This window comes from Vicugna pacos, chromosome 25 (genome assembly GCF_048564905.1).
Source record: "Vicugna pacos chromosome 25, VicPac4, whole genome shotgun sequence".
Lineage (NCBI taxonomy): Eukaryota > Metazoa > Chordata > Mammalia > Artiodactyla > Camelidae > Vicugna > Vicugna pacos.
Genome location: NC_133011.1, coordinates 14,910,991 through 14,924,053, shown reverse-complemented (window position 1 = coordinate 14,924,053; position 13,063 = coordinate 14,910,991). Strand labels below are relative to the sequence as shown.

General features: G+C 40.2%; 1 long non-coding RNA gene across 1 annotated transcript; it reads right to left on the bottom strand.

The window, feature by feature from the left end:
• Window positions 1-9,066: 9,066 nt before the first annotated feature.
• On the bottom strand, window positions 9,067-10,839 carry LOC140689202 (uncharacterized). Its single transcript, XR_012064085.1, has 3 exons — window positions 10,729-10,839; window positions 9,787-10,007; window positions 9,067-9,226 (listed from the first exon to the last, which is right to left on the bottom strand). It is a non-coding gene; the product is annotated as an uncharacterized lncRNA (long non-coding RNA).
• Between the last annotated feature and the right edge of the window lie 2,224 nt (window positions 10,840-13,063).

Sequence of the window (13,063 nt, the reverse complement as noted above, 5' to 3'; positions counted from 1 at the left end):
CCTTGCTCATATATACAACAAAAGTTCCCCTTTTTCCTCCACATACTGCAGTTGCTTATCTTTCATCTCCAGTGGAATGCGTTATCTTTCAAAACAACATAGTTACTGTAATAAAATGGCCATGTGGTTAGGTTAACACAGAGCATTTTTGTGAAGAATAGACTTACTTTGTTCCTATCTATTATATAACCAACATTCATTACCAAAGGCTTAAGTTTACATTTTAGATATCTAAGCAAAAGTTTCAGAAAGGGGTTCCTTTATCTGTTTTGTCCTTATTTTTAATTTCCCTATGCCTTTCTAATTGAAAAATGAGCAGGGCTCCATAGGAGAAGGCACTTTCAGTTTAGAAAAAGTTTGGTTTTTAACAGCGCACAGGCTTTGAACTCGGATCTGCAAGTGGCTAGTCAGTATCTGTATGATCTTGGGTATAAATCTTAAATTTTAAAGCCTCAATTTCCTTATGGGAGTAATAATGACAATCTTCACCAACATTGTTGCTGGGACTGGCAAATGGGAAGCATATGTGAGAAAGTCCTCTTTAAATGGTGAAGCCCTTACTTTTGACTCTCTGCTATGACTTGTTCTCATTCAGCCATTTGCTCACGGAACAAGAAATATTTCTGGAGTGCCTACTATGTGTGGGATATTGTACTACCTGCAGCGAATGATAACGTCTATTAATACTTGGACAAAACTAGAAAAAGAGAATGTGACATAGGGAGAGGCAACTGTGAGCTGAAAAATTATTAAAGACACAAGAGGGATATTTATATTGAAGAAATAAAGACTGTGAATATGTGTTATGATATGAAAGGAAATGAAAGCTTTCTTTTATTTATATATATTATTTAGATTATTTTCCATTATAGATCATTATACGATATTGAATATAATTCCCTGTGCTGTACAGTAAATCCTTGTTGTTTATTTTTTGTATATTGTAATGTGTATCTGCTAATTCCATACTCGTAATTTATCCCTCCCCTCCCCCTCTTTCCCCTTTGGTAATCATAAGTTAGTTTCCTATGTCCTTGAGTCAGTTTCTGTTTTGTAAATAAGTTCACTTGTATGACTTTTAAATCCCACATATAAGTGATATCATATATTTGTCTTTCTCTGACTTACTCACTTAGTATGATAATCTAGGTCCATCCATGTTGCTGCAAATGGAAATATTTCCTTCATTTTTATGGCTGAGTAATATTCCATTTTGTGTGTGTGTGTGTGTGTGTGTGTGTGTGTGTATACCACATATTCTTTAAGGAAATGAGTTTATTTGTATATTTATTTATATTGAATATAATTGACTTACAATGTTGTATTGGTTTCCAGTGTACAACAAAGTGATTCAGATTTTTTTTCAGATTCTTTTCCATTATAGGTTATTATAAAATGTTGAATATAGTTGGACTTCACTGTTTATCTATTTTATGTATAGTGGCAAATATCTGTTAATCCCAAACTCCTAATTTATCCCTCCCCCACTTTCCCCTTTGGCAAACATAAGTTTATTTTCTATGTCTGTGAGTCTGTTTCTGTTTTGTAAATAAGTTCGTTTATATCACTTTTTTATATTCCACATATAAGTGATAGCATATGATATTTGTCTCTCTCTGTCTGACTTACTTCACTTCATATGATAATATCTAGGTCCATCCATGTTGTTGCAAATGGCATTATTTCTATCCCTTTTATGGTTAAGTAGTATTCCATTGTATAAATACACACACAAACACACACACACACACGTCTTTTTTATGCAATTATCTGTTAATGGATATTTAGGTTGCTTCCATGTCTTGGCTATTGTAAATAGTGCTGCTGTGAACATTGGGGTGCATGTATCTTTTTGAATTAGAGTTTCCTCCAGATATATGCCTGAGAGTGGGATTGCTGGATCATATGGCAACTCTATTTTTAGTTTTTTAAGGAACCTCCATACTATTTTCAATAGTGACTGCACCAATTTACATTCCTACCCATAATGTAGGAGGGGTCCCTTTCTCCACACTCTCTCCAGCATTTATTATTTGTAGACTTTTTGATGATGGCCTTTCTGACCAGCATGAGGTGATACCTCATTATAGTTTTGATTTGCATTTCTCTAATAATTAGTGATTTTCAGCATCTTTTCATTTGTCCAATGGGCATCTGAAGAAATGAAAGTTTTGACAGAGTGAGCAGCATCAGATATGTTCAAGGACCACCAGACTTGTTATGTCGTGATTATAGTGATACCAAATGGAGTCAAATTATACAGGACACTGAAAAGCAAGCTAAGGAATATAGGCTCTACTTTAGTAGGAAATAGCCAGTCTCTGACAATTTTGAATGTAATAATGACATGATCAGAAATAGGACTTCCAGGATGGTAGTGCAAGGAACTCAAGGGACTCTTTGCCCAGTAAAGGAGCCAGTTAACTGATGAAAATTACAAGTGATAATTTTTAAAAAACCACTTGTCTGTGGAAGTTTTAAATATGGAAATATTTATTCAAGAAACTCTACCAACTCTTAGTAAGAAAGTGAGAGCCTGTGGCATCTTAGTTACAATCTACTCCCACCCCTCTTCCTTGATCAAGGTAACAGAAGCTCCACACCAGGCAGGGGTGGCCAAGAAGATGGGGCTCCCTGTCCCCCCAACTCCTAGTCTAGGACTACAATTTCACTCCAGGAAGGGCTGCCACCCTCTCTCATTCCTGCATCCTCTGTTGCAAAAACTCTTCCAGGCAGGCACAGCAAAGAGACCTGAAGCTTGCTTCCCTATCCAACCCCGCTCACAGGGCAGGATCCCTACCTGGAAGTGATTGGCTTGGAAGACGAGGCCTTGACTGCCTCTCACAGGGTGGAGGATCCACACCAGAAGGGTAACCTGAGAGAACACGGCTGCCTCCCCATCCAGTCCTCCCTGCTGGAAGAGCAGAGCATCTTTAGGAAAGAAGCAGGCCTGCATCCCCAGGCCCTGCTCCATTGCTGTGGAATAGAAGTTCTGCCCCAGGACTATGAGTTAATCAGGCCATGGGCTCAGAGAGCTCCGAAGTTCTCCATCTCTCTAAGGAAGCAGATTTCATTTGGAATAGAGCATGGGGAAGTTTATGCCTGAAGGAGTTGCAAACATTAGTGACCTTCGTCCTGAGCAGTTGAGAAAAAACTAGTAGCTCCATGATATTAGTAGCAACAAGGAAAATGGTAGATCAGCTTAAAAATAAACAGAGAGAACCAGGGAAAGAGACAGCTAAGAGGAGCCCTTCTGGGGTAAAGCACGTCTCAAAGTCTGGCAATACCTTACCCCTACAGAGGGCTAGTCATTAATTGGATTAAACTGTGAAGTAATTTATACCCCATGGCATTGTCAAAAACAATAGAGCAATTGGGTTAGCAGTTAGTAGAAGTTAACAGTCAGAGGTTATGTTGGAGATCCTCAAGACCCCCTCAGCCCACTATTCATTTGGACAACCAGGGTACTCAGCAGACAGTTGTATTTGGGGCTATAATTTATTGCAGTGAAAGGTGACACAGTAAAATCAACAAAGAGAAAAGGTGAATGAAGTGTGGCACTGAGGAAACTGGGTACCAGCTTCCAAGAGTCTTTTCCCAGTGGAGTTACACAAGATACATAATTCTCCATCCACAGGTTGTAGCAACACACATGAAAGTTGTCTAGCTGGGAAGCTCTTAAGAGACTGGTTTTTATTGGAAGCTGGTCACCCTGGCATTCTGCCTCACTTGTACAAAAATTCCAGAATCCCCAAAGGAAAGCAGAGTTTAGCATAAACCACATCCTTTGTGCAAACAGTTTATGCATAATGAACCATTCTCATCCATTCTGCTAACGATGGAAAGCATCCCTTAATTCCAGGTTCCCCAGGGAAAATCCCATTGCACTAAAGCTGTTAAAAATGATGTAATCAAAGATGAACTTCTGAAAGGTTAATGCAAACTAGTCATGTAGTGCAGGAGGGACTAGAATCCAGAAAAACTGAACAGAAGAGAGAGTTAGTGGGTTTCTGCATTAGTCCAATCAAGAGGTACTAAGGAGCCAAAGGGCAGAGGAAGATAACCATCACTTACTGAGCATACATCATGCTTGCTGTGGCCCAAACCTTTATTCACGATCTTCTTTTCCACCACTTCTCTTCACACATCCTGTACTGCAGCTAAACTCAGTACCTCCCTTACTAAGGTGGTGACAGTAGGGATGGTAGAGAAGATCACGATGAAGAATGTGCAGTCAGTTTTACTTTTTCCATTTTCTGATGGATGGGATGACTGAATCTGATACAGCTTCAGCTACTGAAATGGGCTCGGCAAAAGATGTGAATGAAGAGCATGGCCCTTCAGAAACGGCAATAAATGGCCCAAGTAGTGCTTCTGGCGATGACATTTCGAAGCTACAGCAGACTCCAGGAGATGAAAAGATGATTGCCTCAGGAAGAGGAAAATACGCAAGAAGCAGCAGTCCTGAAGCGTGTTTCAGAAACTGTAGAAGTTCCTAGTTTACAATTCTTTCACATTACATTTGACAATAGTGTTGGTACACAATTGCCGAAGACAGAATGTGGCCCTCCAGTCTTTACCTCTCACTTTCAGTTCCTCCATTTGCAATTCAGAAAGGAGAGGGATCCTGAAGAAACTGCATGTTAAACACACTGGGACACCAACTGTGTTCTAAACTATGTCATCAGATGTGCCTTGGAAATAGTATATGTAACATTAAAAAGGTTGCTGGCTATAGGAAATGTTATTTTGTTTTTAAAATATGAGAGAGATGGGGAGGTGGGTGGAGTATGAAGGCATGAGCCACTTTTGTTACATTTTCAATAACATGCAACCACTTCTTCACCTGAGGAAAACTAGAAGGAAATGCAGTCTAAGATATTTTGCACTGAGCTGTGATTTCTTCATTAGTTTAGTCTGGAAGCTGGTCTGTTTTAATGTGTTTTTTAAATGTTGTATGTAGAGGAAAATCTGCAGACCACTGGAATACATTTGTGACACTCTCATCTGCAGGGATATTGGGTTTTACTGGCAGTGACTGTTCTGCGTTGAGGCTTTGTTTAGTTTATTTATTAAAATCTGCAGTATTTAAAAAATCAAACATAGTTTTAGTTAAAACAGTAAGCTGACTAAGTCATGCCCATTCGGATACAACCTGAACTACTGAAAAGATCAATTTCTAGAAGGTTTATGCTGTATAAACTATAAATTAGTCTTTAGTAGATAATCTTTTCTTTATTTCCCCCCTTTTTTTCTTCTCTTTTTTTTTTCTTTTGATTCTTTGATGTGTAATATGTTTTTTATACAGGTAGTAAATAAAATTTGATCTTCTACTTGCTGAAAAAAAAACTATATTTAGTTATTCAATAAGTTTAAAAAGCCTATCACCAAGTATTAGGATGGGCCAGATTATGCTCCTGCCATGGTGTTCAAACTTTAGCTTGCATAAGAATTTCCTGGAGGGATTTTTAATATATAGATTTCTGGTCCAAAACCTCAGAGATTCTGACTCAATACTCTGGGGTGGGGCCTGAGAATTTGCATTTCTAATGAGCTCCTTAATGAAGCTGATGCCCTTGGTTCAGGGACCACACTTTGAGAATACTTGTGCTGTTTTAACAAATATGGCCCCAAATCCCTGTGGTTTACCACAACAAAAGGTCATTTGTCACACATGCTACTGGTCCAACACAGGCCGTCTAGGGTGGGGTGAAGGTTGGTGGGGGGGGTCTCTGCTCCATAGCCACTCAGGGACACAGGCTGGGTCCATCCCTGTTGCTGCAGCATCAGAACCCCCCACAGCAGTGGCTGTTGAAGCAGAAGAGGGCCACAAAGGTCTCACAGCCAGTCTCTCATGTTTGGCCTTGAAGTGACACGTGTCATGCCTATTAAGGGCCTTTTGGCCAGAACTAGTCATATGGTCCCTGAGGTCTTCAATCTGCCCAGAGTGACAAGAAAACTGGATATTGGTGAGGTCCAATTCTCTAATATTGGAGTTATGTGTTTATTAGAGTAATTAGCTTTAGCTAAGTGAGCTCAGTGTTTATGGGACACAAATGATCTACTTATATAACAAAGCTGCTGACCCTCAATCTTATAGTGGCTGATTAGAACCTAGTTGTATAAATATTAACTTTCTACAGTAATAAAAAAACAGTGTGATACTGGCATCACAACGGACATACAGACCAATGGAATATAATAAAGGGCCCAGAAGTAAACTCTTGCACATTTGGTCAAATCATTTTCCACAAATGTTGCCAAGACCATTCAGTGGGGGAAAGAGCAGTCTCTTCAACAAATAGTGCTGGGAAAACTGGAAATCCACATGTAAAAAGATGAAGTTGGACCCTTACCTTACACCATATACAAAAATTACCTCAAAATGGATTAAAACCTAAGAGTTAAAACTATAAAACTATCAGAAGAAAACATAGGGCAAATCCTTACAACCTTTGATTTGGCAACTGTTCTTTAAAAATAAATGCCTAAAGTTCAGGCAACAACAACAACCAAAAACCTTTTGTACATAAAAGCTGCAATTAAGATAGTGAAAATACAACCCACAAAGTGAGAAAAATATTTGAAAATCTTAAATCTGACATAGATTTAACAGAATCAACAACAGAAAGTTCAACAGCCCAATTTGAAAAAATATGCTGAGGACTGATACAGACATTTCTTGAGAGACAATATGTAGATGACCAATGTGCACTTCAAAAGCCTCTTCATCAGTCATCAGAGAAGTGCATATTGAAATCACAGTGAGATACTACTTCACACCTACTAGGATAGTTATAGTCAAACAAAAACAGACCCAGAAAATAAGTGTTGCTCAAATACGGAGAAACTAGAACTTTTGTGCATTATTGGTGGGGGTGTAAAATACAGCTGCTATTGAGAACTATTGGAAGTTCTTCAAAAAGCTCAAAATAGAACTACTATATGACTTAGCAATTCCAAAATATTGAAAAACAGGGGCTTCAGCCAAAACACGTGTGTCAATGTTTATTCAGGCATTATTCACAACAGTCAAAAAGAGGAAACAACCCAAGGCTCTTCAACAGATGAACAGATAGACAAAATGTGGTATATATGTACAGTAGAATATTATTCAGCCATAAAAAGGGCTAAAGTTCTGATACCTACTACAATATGGATGAAGTTTGAAAATATTATGCTAAGTAATAGAAGCCAGTATAAAGGGACAAATACTATATAATTACATTTACATGAAACATCTAGAATAGGTAAATTAATAGAAACAGAAAGTAGTTTAGTGGTTACAGAAAGAAGTAATAGGGAATTATTGCTAAATGGGTACAGAGCATCTTCTTGGGGTAATGGAAAATTTTAGAGATAGTGGTAATGGTTGCATACATTGTGAAAATAACGCCACCGAACTATATACTAAAAAAATGTTTAAAATGGCAAATTTTATGACATATATCACAGAAAAGAAATGCTAATATTATAGTACCTATGGATCATAGTAAAAATAATAATAGAAGAAATTCTCATATATCTCTTATTGTTAATAAAATCACTTATCCTATTCTTTTATTATTAATGATATTTAATGGTACCATTAAATATCGTTTATCTGTAATTTAAGTTTTTTTGAGAAGATGGAGTCAAGTAAAGAGCACAGGCCTTGTAGCTGGAATTCTCCGGATTGGAATACTCCCTCTGCCATTCCTTGCCTGAGTGATCTCTTAGAGGCCTGTGTCTCTTTCCTCATTTTGAAATAGAGCTAATAATAGTCCCTAACTCTTAGATTGTTTTGAAAATTAAACAAATTTAAAACTTATAAAGCACATAAAACAGTATCTATTTCATTGTAAATGTTATGTGTGTTTGTTAAATATGATAACGTTTCCCAGCACAGTAGGGTTGGAAGATTTAATCTGGGAGAGCCTCCAGGTTCCCAAAGTAACACTGATGTTGTGGCTGTAGTGGTACTCCACAAACCTTTACTTGAAAGAGAAATTTCTTGGAGGTTATTACAGTTTGACAAGTTTCTGTATGGCAGTGGTACAATGTAATCACATTTGGTGAAGAGAATGTAACGATTAAATTATGTTAGGCCATCTCTGCATCTGAGATCCAAAGAAAATACAGTTTGCTCGAGTCCTTCGCACTTACATGGAAAACGATGCCTAAATCTCTCTCCTCTCAGGGGAAGGGGAAGAGGGATCACAGTCCTCCCTGAGGGTTTTGCAGGATGGAGACTGAAGAAGGAGCCTGGACATTGAGACCCCTCGTTCCACCAGCTGAAGCTGAGAGAGATGCTGAACAGCAATTAGCTAAAATCTATGGGGTGGGAGTGGAGAGGGATCGCCACGGACTCCAGAGCCAAAAAAAGTGAGCCTAAGAATAACAAGTCAACGGTTAACAGCAAAAGAAATCTGAGTCAACGGCCTGTAATTTTCCTATTGCCTAAAACTTGCCTATGTGCAAACCGCAGTCCTGAAACTAGGAGGCAGATTTGGTCATTTGTTCATTCAACAAGCACTTAGACACATACTGTGCCCTGCTCTGAACACCACGCTCTACATGAAATGGGATGTGGAGCCTTCAGACACACTGATGTATTGTGGTTAAAAGGGAACCACCTTTGAGACTTAGGAGGGACCTGGGGGAACACTAACATTATTGCTGTTGTTTTTAAAAGGAAGTGAAAAAGGATACCCAATATTTCTTGCATGATGTCCCAACAAGGAAATTCTTACACCTAGTTTAAAAAAAAAAAGAAAAGAAAAGAAAGAAAGAAGCAAAAAAAGGAAGATTAAATCAACTTGGGAATAAAGCCCTTTTGACCTGGTGACTTATCGAAGCAGAAAGTCGCTTCCCTTGATGGTAGTTGAGATGCCTTGTTTGTACTCACTTGATCCCTGGTCTCTTTTACCCTGCCCTCAATTCCCATTTGCCTGAAAACAGTTAAAAGGCAGAGCAGTAAATCAGGAAGTCTCCAAACACAGCAGGGTTCAGTTTACAGTGCTGCGGGGTTAGGGCTGAAAACTGGAGTCGTCTAATTCCATTTTCAAAGCTGAACATCTAATGGTGGATTATCATTAATGACAGACAGCGTGGTGTCAAAGGGTTGTGTCGGGTTCCAGACCTTTTCATGCTTTAAATTCCGATGTTTAATCAAAGGTTAACCAAATCATTGCTGGTAGCAAACTGCAGCTTCAAGGTACTGTGGGTGGCCGGTCCTTGCCACTGGCTGATAAGAAAAAGAATATTCAGATATACACATTCCTGGATGTTTACCACTTTTACAAAAACTGTAACAATCAGCTCATGAGAAATTGGGGCTGGAGAGGCCCTCCCATTTTATCTATGATTGGGAACTCATTTAACTATGTGAATATATGATTGTTAATTTGTTTAAGAATTTCTTTAATTTGTTTTGTCAAACAGAAATGTGTCCAACACACTTTGTGGGGGGAAATTTCTCACTTCCTTCCCAGACCTAATTTCAGCTGCTTCTCCAAGTTACTGATAACTTTAAGGAGCTTCCAGCTAAGCTCTTTGCTGGGCCTCTTTTTGAAAGTAGGAGAAAGTTCCTTAAATCAGTCTCAGCTGATAGCAGAGAGGAGCCCTGGGCCGATTTACGCATTATGATTTGCCTGGTAGGGCAGCAATTTAGGAGGTTGAATTATTTGAAGTGGCAAGAACAAAAGATGAAATTTTCCTAAATACATAGCAGGAGGTGTTTTAATTCTGTAGCGGTAAGGAAGCCATAAACTGCGGTTCTCAAACTTTGGAGTTTGTAAGACTCACCTGGCTGCTTTTTAGAAATGCAAAGTCCACGTGTTAACTCCTCGAGGATTATTTAATCCACCCCCTCATTTTAACAGGTGCAGGGGTGGAGACGGAGTCAAAGAGCCAAGGCACAGCCTGAGGGCACCCAGGGTCAGCAGAGCCGGGACTGCAGTCCGCGTCCCACTCTCCGATATGGGTAAGTATTCAGAGTTGAACGTGACAAGATTCCTGTCCCAAACCTAGGCTAACATATAAACAGAGCATTCAGTTCATTGCGACAGTTATTGTATCAGTTGGCTGAACAGAGGGCTTCGGGGCTGAGGAGAGAGTAACTGCCTGTCATGGTGAAGGTATGTTAAGGGTGGACTTGAAAGGAAAGGGGCAGGTTTACCAGAGCGAGCGTAGTGCAATCTAGACAAGATCGTAGGGACGCTAACACAAAAGCAAGGATGCGTTAAAGAGTTTGGCATGGTCAGGAGACTCTGAAAATTGTGCGTTGTCTAAACTGTGTGCTCGGTGTCAGTTGGATTGTGGCCAAGGCAAGGGCTGAAGCTGGGGAAGTAAATTAGGACTAGACTGTAAAGAGCCTTGTGTGACAGTCTAAGGAGCCATCACCGTGTCCAGTGAGTGCGTCCTTCTCCACTTTAGCGTGCATGAGAATCACCTGGATGGCATCTTTTAAACACAGCTCGCTGGGCCCCACCTGCTTTCTGGTTAAGCAGGCCTGGGTGGGGCAGGAGAATGTGTTTCACAAGTTCCCAGGTGATGCTGATGCTTGTCAGGGGATTACACTTGGCGATCTACTGTTGTGGGTGTTACAGAGCCAGAAGCTGTTTAGAAAAATAAAGAATGTGATAGCATTTAAATTCAAGAAAGAAAATTCAAGGAGGGAACAGAGAAATTAGGGTATATTGGTTGCAGGGACAGAAGAGGCCATGTTGTCCATTTATCGCCACTTACCATGTGCCGCATTCTGTGCTAAGAGCTAAGTTTCTAGCTTTCATTTAACGTACGTGAGCTATGCAACTGCTAAGTCTAAAGCATAAGGCTTTGATTGGTGTTGAGGCCTGGGACCAGCTGTTAGCTTCTGGGCAGTGGAATATTTCTACCGGAGTGAAGGGAGTGAGGGCACAGCTGGCCCTTTGTGACGTGGGCAGGGACACTGCCCCGCCACCCCTTACCTCTTCTAGGCTCCCATGCTCCTCTAAGTCAGAGACCTTGGAGGCCTCCATCAGGCCTCACCTTCCAAACATGAGGGCAAGTCACCTGGAAACAGCTTAAAATCTGAACTCCTCATCCCAGATCCCCAAGTTCTCCTTCATCGAAATTACATTATCTCCCACAACCTTTAAACACACACGATTTATTCGTGAGAGCCTGGTTATCTTACTAGACCTCAAATATGTCATTTTTAATCTAATACTCATGTCATTTCTCATATTCATAATGCCTTTCTCCTTCCCTATCTAGTCAAATCCTACCCATCCTTCAAAGCCCAGCTTGGAGTCCTCTTCCTTAACCCCCACCCCCTGTACTCTTTTCTAGACTGCACTGATCCTGCGAATTATGAAATCCTGCAACCATAATAGACTTATAATTCCCAACTTAGTCATGAGCTATGCATACGTCTGGTCCCTGCTTAATGTTTCTTCATCAGTCTTAGTTTCTCAGCCAGACTGCCAACTCCTCAAAGTCGTCTTCTCACTACCCAGGACACTAGGGAGGTGGTCTGCACAGAATAGGAGAGTTTGATTCTCAAGTGCTGACCCACAATATCAATCCATAATGTCACTGTCATCAAGTACAGTTAAAACCTGACTCAAACATACACTGTAAGTCGCACAGCAAGATATTGTAGCAAATTGCTCAAAATTAAAAAAAAAAATTTTTTTTAATAGAGTAGCTTGTTCAGTAGGCTCCAGCTAGACCAACCCTGTCTCTCTATTTCTTATGACCCAAGCTCCTTCTCCCCTCCAAGCCTCTGCGTGTAGTGTCCCCTCCGCCTGGTGTTTGTTCCTTTCCCACCCATACCCACTCCTGGGCAATGCTCCCCACAAACTAGATCTGTTCTGTGTTCTCACAGCATCGTCTGTCTTTCCCTTTTTGCATCCATCACAGTTTGAAATTACACATATGTTGGTGTGATTGTTTGATGACTTACTATTAACCACACTAGGCTGGCCGCACCTTGAAGGCAGGAAAATGGTTTCAGTCCCTTTGCATCATCAGGTCATAGCACAAAGCCTAGGCACACAAGGTGCTAAGTGTGTATTTCTTGAATTAAAAAATATGTGAACAAAAATTATTAAAGATTAAAGTGATGAACTCTATCTGATGGACATTCCATTCACCCTTTCTCACTGTGCGTGGTCTTCGGTAGCAGCTCCATTTTCTGTTCACATTTGCCGGTTCTTGTGATCATTTGTCTTCTATTCATTTTTGGTTTTGTTGTTGCTGTCATTGTTTACTTTTGCTAGTTTTCAGCTTCTGAAATGCAAACGCCCTAGCCATAGGGAGAAGGCAGGATTAGTAGAATCTTGAAGCTCTAGCTCCAGAAACGTGCCCTGTGCAGTCTCAGCCCCGCTGCCCTCCCCCAGTGCCTGGGACCAGCTCTGCCGTGGCTTGGCTCCTGGAATGCATGACCCAGACCACGCCCTCTCCCTGGCAGACTCCTGTGCTCTTTCAGCTACACGGGCATGATTTTGCAGATCATCCCCAGATCTACCTTTCTAAGCCAACCTTCCTCCTCCTCCTGTCCAGACCTACACTTACAAGCTTTCAGATGTTTTTGCCCACACATTTCACAGCTTGCAAACCTATCATCATGTAGACAAGCATAATACTTGCTTTATCCCCCCAGGCTGTGCTTCTATCTTGCTTGTCTTCATTGGTAATAAGAGGATCACACCCTTGCAGTTCTCATAGGCAGCCAAAGTGAGGGTCACTGAAAATACTTCCCTTGGTTCATTTTTGTCTTTCACATTTTGTCCGTAATGTTTACGGCATATCCACACTTGCTATAAAAGAAGAAATCCATGCCTTGCTAATCACATGGAAGAATTATGGTAACACCTGACTTCCCTTTCTTTTGTTCATTTAATTGGGATTGATTTTTCTGTCCACATTAAATGTGGTTGTCAGAGATTCTAACATAATTAATGCACACACATACACACCGTTTCTCTACAGAATATTATAAACTCTTAACAAATGAGTACCTTCAAAGGTGGCCGCATGTGCATCCTTATTTACACTTTGTCTTCTTTCTTCTGACTCCTGAAATCAAGATAGATAT